General features: G+C 44.7%; 1 pseudogene; it reads right to left on the bottom strand.

Moving 5' to 3' along the window:
- Positions 1-8,355: 8,355 nt before the first annotated feature.
- Positions 8,356-8,470, bottom strand: LOC129066154 (uncharacterized; annotated as a pseudogene).
- Between the last annotated feature and the right edge of the window lie 597 nt (positions 8,471-9,067).

The raw sequence follows: 9,067 nt of genomic DNA, 5'->3' as shown, positions 1-9,067 counted from the left end.
TCAGCTACTCTCTGAGTTCTCTCCCTAAAACCTTAGGCAGCTCCAGCCCAGTGTGCCCCCACCTTTGCCAAAGCCCAGGGTAAGTGGCTGCCAATACAAATTTACACATTGGTCCTTTAAATGGCTCTTTGCATCTCCAGTCGCCTGTCTCTGGCAGAGAGCAACCCTGCCACTTTTTGCAGCTGGCTTTTACCTGTGTACTTTTTGGGGTCTGGTGCTGTAGGATGGGGATCCCCGCTTATGGTTCAGATTCCACTCTCCTCAGTGGGATCCAATTGGCTGTTCAAATATCCCTCCAGTGCTACCACCTGTGGGTGCCCCGCCTGCTTCTTGAGTCTCTACCATTCTCCTTACCAGTAAGGTTATGCTAAAGTCGATTCCTCTGTCCGTCTGAGGTTTTAAGGCTCCTCTTTTGCTATTGTTCAGTTGTTTTCCAGGTAATTTCTCCACAATTTAGTTGTAATTCCAGATTGGTCCTGGGAGGAGGTCAGTGTGACTTCCATTCACTCCTGCACCATCTTGAAGTCTCTTGCTATATTGTGCTTTGTTTTATTGTGCTTCACAGATGTTGCATGTTTTATAAACTGCAGTTTAAGGCCCTCTGCCAGCAAAAAGATTATGATTTGCTTTATTGTAGAGGTCTGAAACCAAACCTGCAATAAATCTGAAATCACATTAGTTCAAAATTTTAAAAAAGTTTTTGGTTGTGGTATTACTTAGGGTGAAATAATTTAAAAAGTTTCTGAATCATAGATTTTTTTCTGGTACATTTGTCACAGTGAGTTTAATAAAACACTTTTCTGGCAAGATGTTGCTGCCTTCTTATTTGTACAAAGTAAAGGAAAAAGTTTTGAATGTTTTTAGTTTTTTTCTGAATATAGGTTTTGGAGAAATTGACATTTCTCAGGTGTTTCTTGGGTGACAACAATGAGGTCTGTGTTGTTTTAAAATCTCACAGAACAGAAGCACCAAGCTTGTGTCTATTCAATTAAAGTAATGGTTTGTGTGGACTCAAATGTCCTTTACATTGAAACTCTGTGGTGTGCACTGTGGAAGGACTGGGCACATTCCTTCACAGGGACCTTCAGAAATCCATCAATAACAGTAAATCAGCATTGAAAAAATACTACAACCCCACCAAAAGCCCCTCTTCCAACTTTGCCAGTTATTCAGATAATATTATGATAGCAAATATCAAAATAAAGACACCAGCACTCACAGAAGGAGTGAAAAAAGAGAGAGGGCAAAGTGGAGAGAGAGAGAGACAGAGAGAGGCAGAGAGAGAGGGGAAGAAACATCTTTCCCCCTCTTCATTTACGGTCCCAGGACCTAGTCCAGATGTTCAGGTGTCTGGTGTCTGGATCTCATTTTGTTTTTGTTTTGTGACCTAGGTATTTTCCAAGCACTTACAGCTGAGATTTTGTTGAGGATGCTTAGGTTTGGGTTTGCTATTATTTTCTCCTGAATTGCTGTGATTTGTGTATTTTGGGCAGAAAAAATGGTGTATTTTCTCTGTCATGTCAAAAGAGACATAAAAGGTATTTATTTCATTATCATTCAGGTTTGTGATATCTGCCAGGTCTCCACACCAGAAGTGTCATGAACAAGTATTTTGTACCAATTACTTAAGAACTGGGCATTGAGCTGTGTTTGGTAGATGGGGCTCTGGGAATGTCCCATTTCCTCCTCAGACCTCCAGCCACTGGGGTAACACCCACTAATGCTCTTAGCTAAATTGATTATCAGGATGCTGTGAGGGCCTTCAGAGGGTGATGGTCTAACTGCATCATCGCTTCTCTCTTTCCCAGGTGGCATTTCCCTGCAGGGTTGCATTGTCTTCCATGTGTTTGTGTGTATCTGTACAAAGGCTTGTTGATTGACAGAGCGGAGGACCTGTCTTGTTGTATTGCAGGTGTAAGGAATGCCTTGTTTTAATCTGCCTTAACATAACCTGAACTGGGTCTAGTGGCCCTACTGGTAGCAAAGGAGCACTGGGCACCCACCATGCTTGTTTGTTCGAATGGCTCAAGGGGTGTGCCAGCCGATTCCCTCTTACCTTTTAAAAACATCTTTATAGAGAACTCTGTTGTGTCAGCTGTGTAACACTCGCATCTAGTTTTCTGCAGATGGGAAAATCCAGTGTTATTACGTTCCCCCCTTATCCACCCACCTCCTTGTCTAACTCGGCCATGCCGAGCCACCATTGCGCCTGCCCTGAATCTCGCTGGTGACAGGTCCCAGGCAACTAGAGGCCTGCCCTACAGGTCCACACCCACCAGGGTTTTCTCAGTTAGGCTGCATCCTAGGCTAGCTGTGCTTTCTCCACCCTGGGGCCTTCCCCCCAGAAAAATTATGCACGAGTTGCCATGGCTTAGCTCTTTCCCTCCCACTTGTGTCTTCACAACCTCACCACAAACTGGCACTCACTCTTCCTGTGTCTCTGCAGTGTGGGCACAACCTCTGCTTTCCAGGGAGAACTGTAAGTGCTAGAAGTATTTTCTTTTCTTCCTTCCTTCCTTCCTTCCTTCCTTCCTTCCTTCCTTCCTTTCTTTTCCTTCCTCCTTTCCTTCCTTCCTTCCTTCCTTCCTCTCTCTTTTTCTCTCTTTCCCTCTTTCCTTCTTCCTTCCTTCCCTCCCTCCTCTTCCCTCCCCTCCCCTCCCCTTCTTTTTTCTCTTTTGTTTTCTTTTCTCCTCTTTTGTTTTTCTACTCACCATTTTGTTTTTTTACTGGCATTGGCCTCTCTGCATTGCTGATCAACCACTTTCATAAATTAAGACCCAGGCTCAGCAAAGCGTCACCACTTCTGAGCCGAGTCTGAGGCAAACAGATTTTCATGATGTTTTCCAAGGATCTGATGATTCCACTTAGAAAAGCCATTTCCATGAAGGTCGCAGTGTATTTCCTGGTCGTTGTTTATTATGGATACGATGATGTTATTTGTGCCAGAGGAAGTAAAAACATATTTGAAGGACGAGTGAATGACATATATAAAATGGTTATGTATGGGATTGATTCAACTTATGATTGACTGTATTTTTATGGTTCTAAACAAAATGATTGTGTATGCTGTGGAAAAATGCTTTATCATTTACACTGTAAAAAATATCACATATTTCTTTAAGAAGAAGGAGCTTCGTGAACAGAAGTGTGCAGGTATGGTCTAAGGAATTTACCTACGTGTAGAATCATTCAAAAAACCTATGCACCCCAATGTTCATAGCAGCACAATTTATAATAGCCAAGTGTTGGAAGCAAACCTAAATGCCCATCAATGGATGACTGGATCAAAAAATTACGGTACATTTACACAATGGAATACTACGCAGCAGAAAGAAAAAAAAGAACTACTACACTTCGAGACAGCATGGATGGAACTAGAGAGCATTATGCTAAGTGAAATAAGCCAGGGGGCAAAAGACAAATACCATATGATCTCACCTATAAGTGGAACCCAACCAACAAAACAAAGATGCAAGGAAAATAAGACCAGCAACACTGAAAGAAAAAAGAAACCAACAGAGGCAAGAGGGAAGGAAGGAGGGGTGGATGGGGAAAAGGAAGGGAAGGGTCAAGTCAAGGAACATATAGCAAGGACTCATGGACAAAGCCAAAGTGGGGAAGGATTGAGGGAGCGAGATGGGGGAGAGGGGCAGGGGAAAGTGGTGGGGGGAAGGCGGAGACCAATGTATTTGAAAAAAGTATTAAAATTTTTAAAAAAGAATTAAAAAAGACATATCTAAATGTAACAAACATGAATGTGAGACATTAATTAGTGTCCTTTATGAATTGGTTTTTGGGAAACATCACAGTACTAAAAAAATGTGGATTTAAGTCATTATGCCATTTAAACTTTGGGGTACTGGTGATTGCTGGGAGGAGGGGAGTGTAGGGGACTAAATGGTAATGGAAAAATACAATAAAGAATAAATTAAAAAATAAAAAAATTAAAAAAGAAATATTCTTGCCAATCTCTTAGGACTTAAAGATCATCGTACATTGAAAAGATCAGTTATTTGAAAATTACTTTTGCAAGGATCGATGTATATGCTTCTGCTTCCATGCCATCAAATGCAGTAGATGGTGAAAGAAACAGGAATGTAAAAATTTAAATAAAATTTCCTTGGACCCAGTGCAGCCTGTGGCCTGTTTTTGTGGTGAGGTCTGTGTGACATCCTGCCTGGGGTCTGTGCCCTGTGCCCTCTAAGGGCGGCTGGGCTGGCTGGAGAGAGCCCCCTGATAAGGAGGGGGTAGGGAGGGGTTGCCTCTGGGGGAGAGCAGCTGCCTGCACATGCGCTGGAGCAGGGGTCTGGGTCAGAGAAGGAGGAAGGGTGCAGGGGAAGGCAGGTCCAGAGGCTGACACGATGCCCTTAAGTGTCCTGAGTGGCTTTGCCTCCCACCGGCCCCACAGGAGACTCTCCAGGGAGGCTGAGTCCACACTGTGGGTGGTCTGAGGGGACAACCCTTGACCTGAGGGAGGGACGAGGAAAGGGACCAGAGTGGAAGTGAGAGCCCAGAGGACATGGTGGAGGAACGAACAGGGCACAGAGAAGCCTCCCAAAGGCTTCCTGGAGGCACCTTTGTGGTCATGGGCACCCAGGGAGCCTGGGCTCAGCCCTTCTCAAAGCACTGTCAGCACCTCCTTGGGCACCTGGGAGAGCTGTGAGCTACATGCCTCTGGTGGGGAAAGTGGGGCAGGATAGTAAGAAGCTAGGAAAATTCTTGCCTGAGCAAGTGGAATGGGGAAATTGAAACAGGAAAGTAAAACAAGGCCAAGGAGTCTGGGCAACTAACAGACAGCTGGAATTTGTATGTAATTTCCTCAAAAAGCTAAAAATCAACTGTCTTTTGACCCAGCAATTCCACTGCTGGAGATATACCCAAGGAATCTTGAAACATCAATTCAAAAGAACCTATGAACCTATGTTCATTGCAGTGCTATTTACAATAGCCAAGTGTTGGAAACAGCCTAAGTGCCTGCTAGTAACCTAGTGGACCAAAAAAAATTTACAGCACCCTAGTGTTCCATCATGTGGTACCTTTACATAATGGAACACTAAGCAGCAGAAAGAAAGAAAGAATTCCCTACCTTTTGCAACTACATGGATGGAACTGGGGGCATTATGCTAAGTGAAACAAGCCAGGCAGTGAAAGGCAAACACCATATGATCTCACCTATAAGTAGAACCCAGTGAACAAAATAAACTAATGAACAAAAAGGAACCATAAGCATGGAAACATGAGACAGCCTGACAATGACCAGAGGGTAGGCAGGAGGGGGGTTATGGTGGAAAGAAGGGGAGAGGACTAGTCAAAGAACATGTGAGTGACCCACAGACATAGACAATAGTGTGGCGACTGTCTGTGGGAGCAGGGAGGTGGGATGTAGGGAGGTAAGCAAAGGGGGAAAATTGGAACAACTGTAATAGAATAACCATTAAAAATGATTAAAATTACAATGTACAGAAAAAAATAAATGTTTCAAGCATGGACACATCAAAAAAAATTGGATTGTCAGTTTTTTTCTTTTCACTTTTGTAGGATTTTGTTATGTGCTTTGGATATGGCTTCTTTGTCATATAGCTATGCAAACATGTATATAGCTGCCTAATATATACCTGTATATACATGTATATATAAAACATGTGTGTATGAGAGAATTTTAATTTTAATGAATTTTATAATCTTAAAAGACTACTGTATGGTGTGAGTTAGGGTCTAGGTTTATATTCTTCCTTCATGGAGATATTCATGCCATTGTTACCCCCTAGTCCTCCTGCAGTACAGGAAATACCCCAGGGAGGTCCCCAGCATCACCATGATGAGGACCCCAATCATGATGTTAGTGATGGTCCCCACAGGGCAGCCCATGTAGTATTTTTCTGCTGAAAGGAGAAGGGAGAGGGGGAAGGGAGAGGCCCAGGTCCATTCAGGAGAACAGGAGGGGCCTTGAAAGGGGGAGGCCTGGTTAGGGAGAAAGGAATTGCCACCTAGTCTGTGTGCAGTTTGAACATATTGTCATCATATCATCCTTTGACATCCCACTGCTGGCCATTGAAGAATTGTGTTTTGCACACTTGAAACCTTCCATTTGCTCTAACTCTGCACTTACTCTCACACCTACCACTCCCATGTCCTGTTCACTTTCCTCCTAACTCCTCTTTCTCCTCACACTGTGTCTCTTCCCTCTGTTTCTTCTTCTCCATCCCTGTTGACAGTCTCAGAGGGCAGGCCCTGACCTGTCTGCTCAGTGCTGATTAATGATAAGGATGTGCTGACTGTTTTCAGTGGTCTAGGAGGGGTGGGAAATACTTTATGCCATTTGATCCTTCCATCCCCATGAAGGATGGGGTGTCACCCCCACTGAGCACAGATAGAATCCAGGACTGGTAGTGCTTTAAAAAAATCACTGGAGGTCACAGAACTGCTAAGTAAACATTTTCACCAAGTTCCGTTTGACTTTACAGCTATGACAACACGTTAATAAATATACTACTTGATAGCAGTGACTAAGCCCTTACTGAGAATGACTCTAAGGACTTTAATCTCATTAATCTCATAAGAACATCCTCACAACCGTCCTAAGGTCCAGCTGTTTTATTCCAGTCTACAGGCGAGGGACCTGAGGCTCAGGTGGGTGAGAGTCAGCCTGAGGTCAGACAGCTGGTGCACATGGAACTGACACAAGGACAAGATTAGTCTGATTCTGGGTTCTTCCCCATGCTGCCCTCCATACTCTGACAGGGCTTCCAGTTCCTCAAGGCTTCCATCCGTCTCGTTCCTCTGCCTGCGAGATATACAAGGAGGCAGGTGGGAGACTTACAATGCACACCCAGCCTGAGGGGCTCACTTTTGCTGGAGCTGATGGGGTTGGAGACCTCACACTGATAACCCCCAGCGTCCTCCCTCCTGATGGGCCCTATGGTGAGGGTGCTGTTGTCCTGGGACAGCTTCATCCTTTCTGTGAGCAGGAGACTCCGGTCACTGAAGAACCACCGGGTGGAGATCCCAGTGTCATTTGTGAGACAGGACAGGACCACGGTGTCCTTATGCTCTGTGACGGTGGTGTTGCTGGCTCGGACGGAGGGCTTCCCCACGGGCTCTGTGGAGAAACAGAGGAGGTGAGTGACGAGAGTGGGCTCCTTCCCCAGAGACCTCGGCCACTCAGTCCCCGTGAGCTATGACATGGTCACCAGAGGATGGCCCTGACCTCTGAAGAAGAACAAGTGTCTTTGTTCAGGTGACAATCCATAGAGAGAGGACTATATCTCTCCCTCTGATACCAGATCTCCCCAGGATGACCCCTGACCTGTGCCCCTGCACATCTGTAGTATCAGCACCAGGAACCTCTTCTCAGCCCATGTGTCCAGCATCCTAAGCCTCACCTGTTGACTTTTGTGTGATTCTTTCCTCTAGTTTTCTCTGACTTCAACACCCCCCCCCCATATGATGGCTTTATCTAGAGAAGGGAAGGTATTTCCTGTTTGTTAAATAATTTATAAGAAAATGAGAATATCCCAGCCAGTCTACATGACCTTAGAGCCTCACTAAATTCCAATTTAAAGGATTTCTTAATGTGAACAGGACTTTCACTTCCTGGCCTGTGGTTTGGATATTACAAAGAAGATAGGAAACTCCTAGAGAAAAGTAGTCACAGTTTAACAAAAAGGCTGGTATTCTTAGCGTTGTCCACAAATTACAAGTTTTGTGGCACTGCCAGTTCTGTCCTGTGACAGGACTTCATGGATCAATCTACCCATTTGTCAACTAAGCACTGCTGTTCACTGCTTGTGTTGCACAGTGACTTCAGAGCCAGAGGAGGTGCCTGCACCTCAGTGCAGGGTGGATGAGAGAGTCGGCGACTGCCCTCGTGCCGCAGACAGTACAGTGGGCTCAGCCCAGGAATAGGGGCGTGGGTGATGCAGCAGGAGGCTGGGAATGTGACCCCCATAGGTGCTTAGCTGTCCCATCAGGTTTCCACGGGAACGGAGGGGCTATGATGTCACTCCTGGGAGACCGAGTTGTCTGTTTGTACTGGGAGATGTTCTCCTTTTCCTTGGGCAAGACAGTGCATTAGATTCTAATGGCTGCTATAATAAATTTCCACAAATGGAATGTCTTAAAACAAGAGGAAGTTATTCTCTGACATTCTGGAAGTCAGAAATCCAAATCAAAGTATAGGCAAGACCTCATTTTCTCCTCAGCCTCTAGGAGAGATTCCGTTCCTTTTCTCTCCACCCTTGGTGGCCGCTGGCCCTGCTTGGTTGTGGCTGCATCGCTCCCACCTCTGCCCCCATCCTCACGTGGCCTTCTGCTCCGTGTGTCCTCTCAACTTTTGTTTTGTGAAAGGAACATATCATTGGATTTAGGACTTATGCAGAAAACCCAATATAATCTCATTTTGAAATCTTTAACTTAATTAAACTGGTAAGAGATACTACATTTGATCTTAGCCAAAAGGCCGAGAAGGGACCTTTAACTTAATTATATTGTCAAAGAACCTATTCCAAAATTAGATCACATTCACAGGTTCCAGGGGTTGGAATGTGAACATACTTTGGGGGAGCCCCCACTCAACCCTCCACAGGCAGCCTGATTTTTTGGTACGGTCCATGATAGGATTTGGGGTGATTCCCGGGCTTCATCCTCAGGGCCTCCCTTAAACATTTCAATGAGTGCCGCTGAGTTTAGACTTCACCTGCAGTTTATAGAAGTGGGGAAAGAGAGAGATACTAGGACAGAACTTCCACACAGATGCAGACATGGGCCCTCAGGACTACCAGCCGAGGCACTGCAGAGAAACTTTGTAGAAAAAAGAGGTCTTTCTAGACTAATATCACATGCACTGTAAAATCTTTGCTTAGATCATGGCTACAAAAATGTAACAAAATATATTTGGGGACAAGTACAAAAATGAAAATGAATAAACTGGACTTCATCAAAATTTTTTGCTTCAAAGGAGCTCACTAAAGAAGTGAAAGAACACCCCAACGAATGGGCAAAAAAAATCTGCCAACCACATATTGGAAAGGGGCTTGTATCAAGAATGTATGGTAAATAACATGCAAAA

Source organism: Pteronotus mesoamericanus, unplaced genomic scaffold (assembly GCF_021234165.1).
Source record: "Pteronotus mesoamericanus isolate MK-2021 breed Mesoamerican mustached bat unplaced genomic scaffold, CSHL_Meso_final contig_186, whole genome shotgun sequence".
NCBI classification, from domain to species: Eukaryota; Metazoa; Chordata; class Mammalia; order Chiroptera; family Mormoopidae; genus Pteronotus; species Pteronotus mesoamericanus.
This window is presented reverse-complemented; position numbering and strand designations above follow the sequence as displayed.